Genomic DNA, 13,620 nt, shown 5'->3' with positions numbered 1-13,620 from the left:
GGTCGAATCAAGAATCATTTAAATTCATGGTGAACATACAATGTTATTTAAAATAGAGTAAGTTTGAAACTATTTCATTTTTTTTTTTTTAAACTGTTTTAGTTAAGGTGTAAAAGAAATATAATCTTTAATTTTAGTCAATTTTGCTTTCAATGATTTTTTTTTGTTTGATTCCATTTGTTCTGTATCTTATCAATTCAAATTTGAAATTGTACCTTCGCTCTACATTTTTAATTTTTTATATGTTGGTTATATTTAACATTTGGTTCTTGACTTAACCTAATACAACTGTTTCATTTACTGCTTTGTCAGACGTTTTGGTTTGTTACGCTTATCAGGTAATTTCCTTTTTCACGCTTCTTTATCATAATGGCATATTTCTAGATTTTCAGAAGATTATTAACTCTTACATCATCCTAATTCACGGAGAAAGTCGTGGGTAATGACGATGCGTTCGTAGGAAATATGCCCCGGTAAGGAGACTGCTTATATTGCTTATAAAAATTTTGAAATGTTTGAGAACATATGTTGATGTATCTTTATTGGATCTAGATGAATACATCATTGTCATATCAGATATATATTCTGACATCTTTATTAAAAAAGAGGTAGCTCAGTTAGAAGAGCAATGAGATGAAGTATCCTTCTTGTACAATCGATGTTCAAGAAACCGTACTTCCTTACAAAGGTCTGAACCCTTGACCCTTCCTGGATTGTAATGATACAGTTTTTTATACTTTTTTTTTGTTTAATAAAGTAATCGATTAGTTGTAATCCGGTATTGGTAAATCGATAAAAGGCTAGAAAATTGGAAAAAAAAATATTTGGCAGAATCTCTTCAAATCAGTTTCTTCTTAGTTCCATGTTCATTGGAGAATCTTCTATACACTTGCTGTATTTTGTTGAAGACAAAGGAATCTCGGAATCAATCTAATCATGGAGTAATTATTAGGAATCTTTTGGTATGGTATATTTAATAGCCATTACTCTTTCTATCCTGGATTGTCGAGGACACTCCGACCTTCCACCTGCTGACAAGACCCGGACGGACGATGCCTAATGAAATACTTGACTAACTAGGAATACTATCGATCGTCGAGGAGTGACCAAATTAACAGGACGCAGCTATTACTGACTCAGAGCCCGCATAGCTGGCCCCGGGCGACCCCAGCTCCGCCCCCATCCAAGTCCAATTTCGCGATGAGGGCGTCCCATTGTGCGCATACCGTTCGCGCTAAATTTGCATCCTGCACAATTAGAGTGCTCGCTTGCGAATAAAGCCCCCAACCCAACCTCTCTTATATGATTGAATAAATAATTGCCTTTTTATTGTCGTTCGGTTATTGGCATATATCGTAAAGCGCGTTAATAAACGGCATTATTTTAGCTTTTATCGGCTTATACCTCATTGTGCACCAAATATTACCTCACTTAAAAGCCATTTTTTAATTTCATATGGGTATAACGAATGATTACGAATAATTTTTAATTGTTTATGAAACAAAAATGTAATAATTATTAATTTATTTACATTTGTTCTACATCTTCAAAAACCTTTTTATACCAATTTTACACTAAAAATTAGTTCTAACTATTAGCATCCCTGTATATCAACTAACAATAATGTACAGCCTAAAAATAATTAATGTTTATCTGGACATGTATTTCAATCTTTGATTACGATTTAATTGAAAAATCAAAATTTCCTAAATGGTTCAGCCACATCGAGATTGACGAGTTACAGATAGGAGACAAGGTAGTCGCTTAGTGAGTCACCCTAGTAGAGGAATCCAAGAGAATATTCCAAGTTTCTCACTTACCAAATAAACCCGTATTTTCTTTCATCATACTATTTAATCTTCAGATTGTAAAATGATTTCATTATTATGTTATCCTTCTAATTTTGAGAACTTTGCTGTAACCTATATGTTGAAGAAAAAAATATTATTCTTTAAGGTTTATTGGTCTCTAGATTAAAACAAAAATCTTTCTGGTATTTTTTCTTTAATCGTTTATTTATTGTTATTTACAACTGTATAACGTAAATTTGCTGTAGGTGAGATAGTGACATGATACAAACATATGGAGAATCTACCCATTGATAGAACTCCAATAACACATTTCTGGCATTTAGGAGAGGATAAAATATTATAAGATTATTTTGGTAAAATGAGATGAAAATTGTAATAAATGTTTATAACTTAAAAAGAAAATACATTTCTACTTTTTAAATATTTTTCAACGAATTTTCAATTCCTGAAGGTCTTTAATTCATTCTTATCTTTACTTGAAGTTAGTTCTTTAAGAACAATCTTGGTCAATACTTGACCTTGAAAATAAAAGCTCTACCCATTGTGTTTGTCCTGCCATAAACTGGGATTTATTTTCTTTATTTGACTCTTATCTCAGAATTAGACCGGTAGAATTATTACGGTTTGACTTACTTGTAAGATATTAGTTAGCTTAACTAAGTTCATGAAAAATAAGTCAATATATTCTAGTTACAAGGCTTCCTGCAAAAGCAACCAACATAAATATATCAAAAATACAACTGATAAAGCTGATCGATTGAAAGAATTCGATTTCAATTTAAAATAATCGTGAAGTATTATAACATTTTATTGCACAAAAAAGCAATAATCTAACAACTAATTACTATCTGATATTAAATACTAAGCATTAATGCACAATTATTGGGTTATTGAATAATTTAATGGATCATATAAATATGAATATATTTCATTATCTTTTTTTTTAAATATTGAATCTTGTTTAGGATTATTATTTTATGAAACTAAAATATTAAGATTATATTTGCAATATTGATTTTACTCCCCCTTCTTTTTAAAGTTCCCAAAAAAAATTTAAATATAAGCCTAGTTATAACCTTATTATCTCTTGATTCGGAATTCTAAAACTATATATATGAAAAAATTAAAATTAAAAGGATTAGTAATATAATATTAGTTAACAATAGTCCCACCCATTATTTTTATTAAAAGAAAAAAGTAAAAGTGAATTGTGTCACAAAATAAAGATAATAAAACACAACATGATCTTCATCTTTAACATATTTAATTAAAATAATTTATTATTTTAATTTGAACAATATAAAATATAGTATTTTAGTACTACAAGTAAGCACTTATAGCAATATATTTACTTTTTTTATTATTAATATTTGTATTAGTAATTATTTTTATTTGTTTTGTTTTAATAAAAATCACAAACAATAATTAGTAAAGAATTATTACTAATGAATGAACTTGATCAATAATTTGAAATTAAACTTAATAATTTGAAAATATATTATTTCGATGTGGAATCAGTGACAAATAAGTATTGTTATTTTTGCTATTGTTTTATTTTGCATATTTTAAAATTATTTTTTATTTTCCTCCATTGCGGTCAGGCAAAAAAAAAAAGGATTGACCAAATAATAAGTAGTAAAAAAACCCTTAGTAAAGAATATCCAAAACAAACTATTCAATTCAGTAGTAAATGCATTATTTTCTTTTTCAATTATAAATTATTCTATAAACCATTATTTTATTTATTTAAAACTAAATATAATTTTTTTATGGGTATAACATAAAAATTAAGTGCGATGGCCGGGAATCGAACCCGGATCAACTGCTTGGAAGGCAACTATGCTCACCATTACACCACCATCGCAGGATTGGGAGAATATTATTATAGTTTATAACTTCTTTATATATCTAAATTTATATAATGAAAATATGTTAGGGAATAAAAAGCAAATTAATATAGATAAATAACTTAAAATGTTTAAATTATCAATTTTTTTTTTCATTTTTAAGAACTACGATATTTTGACGTTCTTTGAAAATGTTTAGTTAACAATAATTTATCTGCAAGAAAATTTCAACAACCCATACTGAATCATATATTTAATTAATTCATATATTTAATAATAAGAGAAATTAATCAAAAACAAAAAAAAAATTTGAGCTAATCTGACTGGTGCTAACAATGAATATAGCAATGGATCAGTCATTAAACCTTAGTGAAGGCTCTTATGCATCAAAATTCAAAATTGATTAATTTGATTAAGGATGAGATGCATACTTTTTTTCTGAACTTTAAAAAGTTTATAGAAATGTTTTAGAAAGACCTTTTAAATATAGTACGGCCAGATAAGATTGAAAATATTTATAGCCTCAACGTTCTTTAGAACTTGAACTTAAAAAATGGAAGATTTATTGAATCTGGTTTTCAATAGCTCCGCCGAAACGCATTTTAACTAAAAAAAGGTTTGTCAATATGGGTCAGTATTGCTACTTCACTATTTTATTTTATTTTTTTGAAAATAACCCTTTTCTAGATATCTTTATTAGATATTTCTAGATATTTTTTATTTATATTTAAAGTTTAAAGATTTACTTTTTGTGATTAAAATCTTTCGGACGAGTTGTTGAAACATAGATGAAACAAAAAAATATTTTTACACATGCGAAGCGAAATTAGCTTATGAACTTTGAATACAATTTTACTAATTAATAGATTAAATCAAGGCTGATCTCCAAATTTCCTATAAATTAGGGATATAATTGCCGAGCTGTTTTTTTAAAATATAGATATTTCAAGGGAAATACATTGGCTCATGAGAAAGGGAACGTAGTGTACGGACTATGATAAAATCAATATGGGACCAATGAAGTACCAACCTACACAATCTATGAAAATAACAACAAAACTGGATTAGCCATTCGCTTGACTATGCTGAATTACAAATGTTACCACAAACGAATAGAGAATCAGATTTGTTTCTTGTTATCTTTGAACTTATGATTTGAGCGAAAATGTTCGATTCTGAGGTCATTAGAATTTTTTCTTATAACTTTAATAATGAGATAGAAAAATAATTAAAAGGCAACAATATGATTTAAAGTAAAAGATATTTGCTAAAAAAATTAAATCATGACTCTCTGACAAAATTTAGTAAATTTTACCATCCATATGACTTAAAATAACGTGTTAAATAATTTTATTTTATATTAATCGGGGATGAGACTACCTTGTTATTTTGTTTTCTCTGAATTAAATATCTTCGGGGGAAAACCATTAAGAGAACCAATTATTCGCAGTAAGTATTATAAGAACACACATTATAATATTCATAAAACATTCAAATTTATATGATGAGAATATAATCTATATGACTCTACTACATCAGGAGCCACTAACAGATAAACTGTCTCTCCCGTACTGCCATATATCTCTAGTAGTATTTCCGCCTTTCTATGAATATTCTGAAAATGGCTGGAATTTCTTCCTGGGAATGATGAAAGTTCTCTATTGGCTCGTTAGGTCGAAAATGGACTTGCATACCTTAGCCCCTAGTCCTCCAGATAGCAGGAGTGTCCACCATATTGGTCGGAGAATTACCCTGCGTGCTTACCGTTCCTGGAGAGTATTGATGGAGATTCGCGGAAAGTCATTTGTCCGCCTTCAAAGGTTCCTTCATACCTTAGATTATTATTTATTTAAACCGTGCGTAGCGATGGAAATTCTTGAGCAAACAGTTTCTATTTGTTGTGGGGTCATTTTCATTACGGTCATAAGGTTGCCTTACTTGTCATCATCTTTCATTACAATAATTTATGTCAACAAGTAATCTTCGGTAATATAGAAAAGAGCGTCCTTTTGATCTTCAATGTCTCGTTTTATTTGATCGCTGCTTGAATTCAGTTACTGTAATAGAACTTAATATCTATACTTAAAAATAATGTTTTGTTTTTTGTTGCCTTAGTAAACCAAATTAAGCCACTTATATTTAATGTACTCTATACTGTATACAGTAATAGGTCTATGAATCCTCCTCTGTATTGTGGAACTCTTATATATTGAAGTTCTCCATGGATAATTCTTAGGCTATGATCAATATTCTTGAGAGTATTTTAATAGCTTCGGCTAGGCTTAACAGCTCAGAAATTACTGTAAAAAAATAAAATATGGCCAAAATTCTTTTTTTTTTAAACCTAAAATTAAATAATATTAATTTAGTAACGACAGCAAGCTAGAATTTAATAACTTTTTTTTTAGATTATAGGTAATGAAATAATTTTATTATAATTATTCAATAAAATAGTAATTAATAAAGTAGAAAAAAAATAGTCAACTTTCTGATTCACAGAAATTTATCGTTCTATTAATGAATTAGAAAACCATATCAATATGAGTTTACAAAGTGTTATATTTCAATAAATGATACATTTATTTAATATAATTCATAATTTAGAAAATAAAATTGTTTTATTTTTTTACTTTTTTTATGTTTTACATTATACACCAAAGAAAATCACAAATTGTTTTTTAGTAAATAATATTATACACGATTTGAGAATATATTTTTCTCATATATATAATCCCATTATAAATTATTAGATAGATATTTTCATGATTAACATATAATCCATCTTTATAAAACGCATTGAATAGTCTTCAGGACACCAATAGAGAAAAATCCTTGGGTACGGTAATATCTTTAGAATGCTTCCAATTAAAAAATAAATAAAAACCTTTTTTTTGAGATGTGTCATCATTAAAGCAAAGCAGCGATTGGCCTACATAGTGTATATAAATATTGTATAATATTAAACAAGATTTGAGAAAATATTTTTAATCAATGGATATTTATTTGATAACAAATATTCTAACTTTCTAAAAATTATTTTAATGATTTACAAATTATATTTTATAAATTATACATTTATTATAGTAATAATGAGTTAATAGTGAAAAATATTGTGTATTACTTAATGGAATTCAGTGTAGCTCCGTTTTCCGAATAACAGTATTTTTTAAAATACTAATCCCCTGTAACAGTATTCTGTTAAAAATAGCTATTAAAAAAGGGAGAAAAATATATCCTCCTTAATTTTATAAATTGCCCCTAATGGCTCCTGGAAACCTGACACGATCAATTACAAAAAAGCAGGGATTGACGAAAAAAAAATCTAAAGAAAGAAAGAGCACTAATAAGACGTCCAATTTTCCTCTCCCCTCTTTTTTATATTCTTCTGGAGTGGGAGGGAGGAAGGAGAGAGAAGCTATGAGGAAAAGAGTGCTTCTTCGAACAACTTCACTTTACCGGCTTCGGTTGCAAGCGATACCTGTATATAGAAAAATATATAGCTATAGAGGTATAGGATTTAATGGGAGATCGGAGGGAGGAATGAGGGCAGGTAATCCCGATAATGGTGTGTTCTTCCCCTTTTGGAGCCTCCAATAATTGTCGTTATTGGATAGGGTCCATTATGTGCGGAATGTTACTGGCTGACGTGGAATCTGCCCAATTAGTTGGGTCCTCGGCTTAGTGTCTAGAGGAGATCTTGAGTGTCCTTATCTCTGGAGGCCTAAGATCATATCTGACCCTCCTGTTCCTATACTATCATACATATGATACAGCTTTATTGCTACTTCATAAATTCGTTTATTATTTTAGTAATTGAATGACTTCCAATTTTTATTCGTTATCAATTCTTTATTTCATTTTTGACTTTCTTTCAAGAGTTGAAAAAAATAATATGAAATACAAAAACAAATGGATAGCATATATTGAGGTACCCATATTTACATCTTGTACCCCATATTTATATTCATTATGGTCGAGTCATAAGTAACTTCCGACGCAGCGAAGTAGAATATATTGTTTGCATCTACTCGCAATGACACGATAACAATAAGATTTTGTTTGGACTGTCTGTGCATTAGAGTATTTGACGAGGCTTGTTTAGTTTTTATGTCAGCTGTTTTGTGTGATACACGTTACGTTAAACTTTTTTTTTAAACCTTTGAAATGGAAGATTTTTTAATGAAAAACCTTCAGTTCTGAAGAGCTGGAATTCATTCAGTCCAAACCACATTTTACAAGAAAGGATTGAAGGAACTGCCAGAAAGATGGAAACAGGTTATAGGAAATAGTTGTGAATACCTAATAAATTAATATAATTTGGTTTAATGTATTTGGATTAAGACGGAAATTACTTATGACTCGACCCTATAAAAACAGTAAAATGAGGTGATTTTGTCTGGTTTTCCTCAATCCTCTATAAAATCAAATTTCAACTTTATATAGACTGAGGAAGCAAATATGGACTTGGAATTTTAGCATTCAATCACTGGTCTATCCCACACCTTATAGTAATGGAACCTACTGTATAAAACCCAGCCCTTGGAATATATATTCAAGAATTAGTGTCTATTATAGATAACCCGGAAATGCACATCTGATGATTCTAAACTTCCTACAAATTAGCTAATTAATTTAAATATGTGACGAATTGAGTCTTTTATTGCATCTAGAAGTTTTAAACTGTGCATCTAAGCGAAAACATTATAGAATAATTACATTTTAAAGAGTACCATTACTTATTAATTCATCGCCAATCGTATACCGACGTAAACCAAAGAATGGTTTTGTCCAAGACTAATTTGTTTCTTAATATGAATCCGAACTTAAATAAGTAGTTTGATAACGCAACGATTTAGAAATTTTAGATTTTTAGAAGTTCTCAACAGAGCCCAAATTTTTATACATTCACATATATTTTGTTTGCATTTTTTAAATAGATAACGAAACATCTTGACGGATTTGTGAACTCTTATACAATCTACTAAATTTAATTTTTTCCACGATAAATATATATAATTAGATGTTTAGACGACTTGGATAATAAAACACAAATCAAAATTAATGGAATATTGGAGATAAAATACCATATTACAAACTTAGTTTTTGAAACCAGATTATTTTAATGCATATAAATTTGTAGTTTCTTAATTAAGCAGTAAAGTTAGTCAACATACAACTACTAATACAGCTGTCACGTACTGAATGTATATAAAAATAAAAAAATGAGAGAGAGAGTGTTGATATGTGTATGTGCATATATAATTTTATATTTATGTACAATATATATAAATGTATTTATATTAAATACTACTAGGTGTACTGCCAAAGGAAACATCCTTGTATTTACTTGACGAGAATACCCAAGAGGACAGTGGCTAATCCCCAAGACTAGTGGGGCTGTGTGTCGCCGGGATTAGAGCGATACTTGAACAAACATTGGTAGATTAGTGGCTCCCATCGACCAGACATATCAGCTGCCCAGATCAGGACTTTTCATAATTAAAAATAAATATTTGACCTCGGCGTTCTCAGGACTCCTTTCTTCGTCCCAATACCTTGTCTTGTGTAAACAAGATAAATGAGAACTGGACGGCAATATCGCCAGGGGTTGTACCTTAAAACCTTCAACCACTGAGTTAGCAAATATATAGTACTGCTATATTATGGTTCTGTCTAGATAATAACTTCTTTATTTGAATTCTGGTAACTATGAAATTACTTAAATAATTTTGTTTTCTTTATCGACATTATCTGAAAGTTATTTTATTGTTTCATTCAATACCTTACATGAAAAACTTCCTAGTATATTTTTTAAATTAAAAATACAAGCTGACACTTCGATGTTCCGGGATATTCCCCATTACACTCGTACTTTGGTTTATTAGCTCAATAATAAAATTTAGATGCTTTACTTTTCAAGACAAGTAGAATTCAGACTAGAAATAAAAAAAAGCTATATGTTTGCCGTCAGCAGCTTCCGAAATCAACGAGCCGAATTTTTCAAGACCTGGAACTAAATCTTGAGAACTCATCATTACCTTTATTCTTTTCGCTTTGAAATGGCATTGGAATAGAAATAGAGTTTTAAACTAGCGGGGAAAAAAATCATAAGTTCACATAACAAAGAAACAAGATGACATATATTATAGGATACGAAGACAAAATGCAACACATCTCACATCAACCAGCAACGGATCATTAATTTTAGATACTTGAACATAATATTTGTATGTGTATTCATGGATCTAGTATATGTTTTAATACCATAGGGTAAAGAGCCATCTCTGACTAATGTATAATTTAATGGTTGATGTGAAGCGTGTTGAATTTTGTATTTGTGATTTACTTGATTGGCGAAACATTGGCGACTGGTAAGTTTTTTCCGATATAGAAGGGAATCTTCCTGTTGTATTCTTAGTTTATTTATTTTATTCTTGAATATCACAATGGGTGATACCTCGATCACTCCTAAACCATAAGAATATTCTTCTTGAAAGAACGGTTGGTATTTTATTGAAAGGAAACATACAATATATAATAATAAATTTAAGCAAAAAAAATTACCAATAATTATGGGTAATGAAAAAATATCCATTCTTCTCTATGTATTTTTTACTGAAGTAAGTTCACCGATGAGCAAGTGAAAAATCCATCTCCTTAAGGTTAAGGCTTTTAATAGATTTATTTAATCTTCTTCCAGCCAAACATCAAAACTTATACGATTTAATTCATTGCTTACTTATTAACATATTTTTACATTTAGCTTACAATCGAAATATATTTAAAACAAAAATTACGTTGTAAAGAATAATTCCTTCCAAACCAGGTGCGATTTATAGGCAGGGTTGCTTTGCTTTTATTATTTTTAATGTGAACAATCAAGACGAGAGTATAGTTTTAAGACGGTAACTGCATAGAATTTTGATTTGATAAGCTATGATGGATGAGTTGAAACGTTGTGCCATTTGATCACGTTTTTTACTGCTTTTATTTTCTACTTTCTAAAGTTTACTTTTTTACTTTCATAACTACTAAGGAATCGGTCAGTTTAAAACTTCTTTGGTAAAAAATATTTAGTATAAAAAGTTAAAAATGATTTAGTAATTTTCTGAATCACATTTTCGAAATAATGAGAGCAAAATTAGGTTTCGACATGCAGATTTTGTTAGTGATTAAAAAAAAAACTGAGAGAGAATAATATCTGTAGAAATACAGAAATAGATTTATGATTATAAATAGATTTATTGAATGATGATTTTTTTTCGCTTCCTTCCTAATAAAGTAGGGAAGCTTTGTATTCAAGAAGGAAATTAAAAAAAAAATGTATGTCCTCAAAATCGAAAATTTTCAATCGGATTTTATGTTTTAGACATTAGGGGACAAATTCAATTTTAGCCTATCTGTATTCAAATTTGTGTGAGAGGAGATCTTTTGATTCAATTTTGATGAGGTTCCTATTCATCCCTCTATTTTCAATCTGCTGATGTTCCTCAAGGTAGTATCCTCGGTCCCATCCTCTACACCGTCTATGCAGCTGATATCCCAACAACTCCTAACACTACCCTTACCACGTATGCTGATGACACATGTGTGCTCACAGTTAGTAATAACCCTTTGATTGCATCCCAAACTCTCCAGTCCTATGTCACAATCCTCGAAGAATGGTGTCAAAATTGGAGGATAAAAATAAATCCCAACAAATCACATTTACTCTTCGTCGTAAACCTGCCGGCTGCCCTACACTATGCTTTAATAATGTGGCTCTTACCCCTGCAGAACAGACTCGTTATCTTGGACTACACCTTGACAAACGACTTAGGTAGCGGATCTGTTCGACAGAGGTAAGAGTGACATTATTAAATGAAACTGTAGGGCAGTCGGTAGGTTTGCGACTTCTTGTATTTAAAGCTGGAATTCAGTGCTGGTACTTTTTCTAAGCAATTTTATCTCTAGGATCCTTGCCACGAATAAAATTATATTTTGTCTAATTTTTCATCCATAAATTAAAATTAGGCATTAAAAACCATTTATATTGATTTTCATAAAGTCTCAATGTTTCTTTTGCGTACTCCTTAAATTCATCAGAGTATTTCAGTAGACTAGAACTGCACCTACGAAAAATAACGGTATGATTGTTTTCGCAGTTGATTTTTAAATTAAATACTATGCAATATACGGATAATAGAAATATAGCAATTAATGAGTTTGTCGTTTATCTTTTAAAATCGATAAGAGATATAATTTACTTTAATATGTAATTAGTCAATTTTTTTGTTTTAATAGTAACATACTTTCCCTAACTTCTATTTTAGCAGAGAATTAACAACCTTCAGCTTATAACAAATAAATAAAGAAAATACAATGATCCTTTGTTTTCGTTTCAAAGTGAAATTCTCATTGAATTCTAATTGCATGCAATCGAGTTCAATGTCTCCAGCTAGTCTAATTTTAAAACAAACAAGTTCCATTTAAGTAGTAAATATTCAAAATTTGAATTTTATCATAATAAACTGGTTACCCACCAGTTTAACATTAATTAATATTTCAGTGATTTAGTCTTTAAGTTAAATTCGCAGACATCCCAACCAATCCTAATACTATCCTCACCACGTATGCCGATGACACTTGTGTGCTCGCTGTTATAACCATTTAATTGCATCCCAAACTCTTCAATCCCATATCACAGCCCTGAAGTATACTTCAATAATGTTGCCCTTACCCCTGTTGAACAGATCCGCTACCTTGGACTACATCTAGAGAAACGACTAACCTGAAATCCTCACACAAGACTGAAAAGACAGGTAACTGCACGTCGATTTCGACTATTACAGCACTTACTAGACAAACGGTCCAACCTTCCAACTCATTACAAAAAACTGATCTACATGACAATAATAAAAAAAAAATTTGCTGAAATTTTCAGTTATTAGGAGAACATCGGTCCCATATCGATTTTATATGATCCTATTTCCTATTTCGATTAACGCATGTGGAAACATATTTTTCTTATTTATCTTATATTTTGAAAATAGCTGGTAGGATTCGGCACAATTTTTGAAGAATGTTTGAGGTTAGTGTAAAATATGTCTAGCATATTTTTTATCAAATCTTATCAACTACTCTTTTTGCTTACCTATATAAAAATCTTATTTCCCCTCACAACAATGGCCCGAATTAAATATAGGTTCGCATAAATAAAGAGGATAATTTACAGGAAAATAATTTTCATAACTGGAAATAAACGGATGAAAGTAATAAAAATGTGAGGAAGCTATACTGACTTGGGATCGTTTATTTATTTTTTAAATCATACTTTGATTATGTATTTGAATCGGATAGTTTAAGTAGTTTTTATATATAAATTTCATGATTGATTTTTTTTTTTTGTAATCAATTACAATATAATATAACAATTAAATCTAAAAGCAACTGATTTTTCACCATTAACAGTAAAAAATTGTATTAATGTCTTAATTTTATTCTTAAATATGTGACTTTAGAATGGAGAGGTGAAAGAACTGTTTACAAACATACGCTGACGCACGACGAGCAATGTGAAGAGTAGGCGATGGCATTTCCTGTGAGTCAATTCGTGAGCCAGCGCCCTGCTATTTATCGACCACGGTCCCTCTTCAACTGGGTTATGTATAATATCGATTTGGAGATGTAGGTCATATTGATATATCTGTAACCAGCCGACCTCCAGACGGGAATAATAGTCTTGAGGTATAAGGTCATGGAGGATGCAGTCTATTAGCGATATCTATCCCAGCTCGATTGTTCTATTATTCAAATAGTCCCTTTATCGGGATATAATGGTGTGTATCTGGTCTGCATAGGGCTGCTGAATGTCTCTATGAAATGATATCTACCTCTAACTATACTGAATATCCTCTTCACTTCAAAACTGGTTATTATTCTACTAACTGCACTTATATTTTATTAATAATGTATAATTATAT

At 29.9% G+C, this 13,620-nt stretch overlaps 1 non-coding gene across 1 annotated transcript; it reads right to left on the bottom strand.

Annotated features, from left to right (window-relative positions):
- Window positions 1–3,603: 3,603 nt before the first annotated feature.
- Window positions 3,604–3,675, bottom strand: TRNAG-UCC (transfer RNA glycine (anticodon UCC)). The gene has a single exon. It is a non-coding gene; the product is annotated as a tRNA-Gly (tRNA).
- Between the last annotated feature and the right edge of the window lie 9,945 nt (window positions 3,676–13,620).

This window comes from Halyomorpha halys, unplaced genomic scaffold (assembly GCF_000696795.3).
Source record: "Halyomorpha halys isolate HHAL.00 unplaced genomic scaffold, Hhal_1.1 Scaffold45.1, whole genome shotgun sequence".
Taxonomy (NCBI): domain Eukaryota; kingdom Metazoa; phylum Arthropoda; class Insecta; order Hemiptera; family Pentatomidae; genus Halyomorpha; species Halyomorpha halys.
Note: the sequence above shows the minus strand (reverse complement) of the source record. Positions and strands in the feature narration are given on the sequence as shown.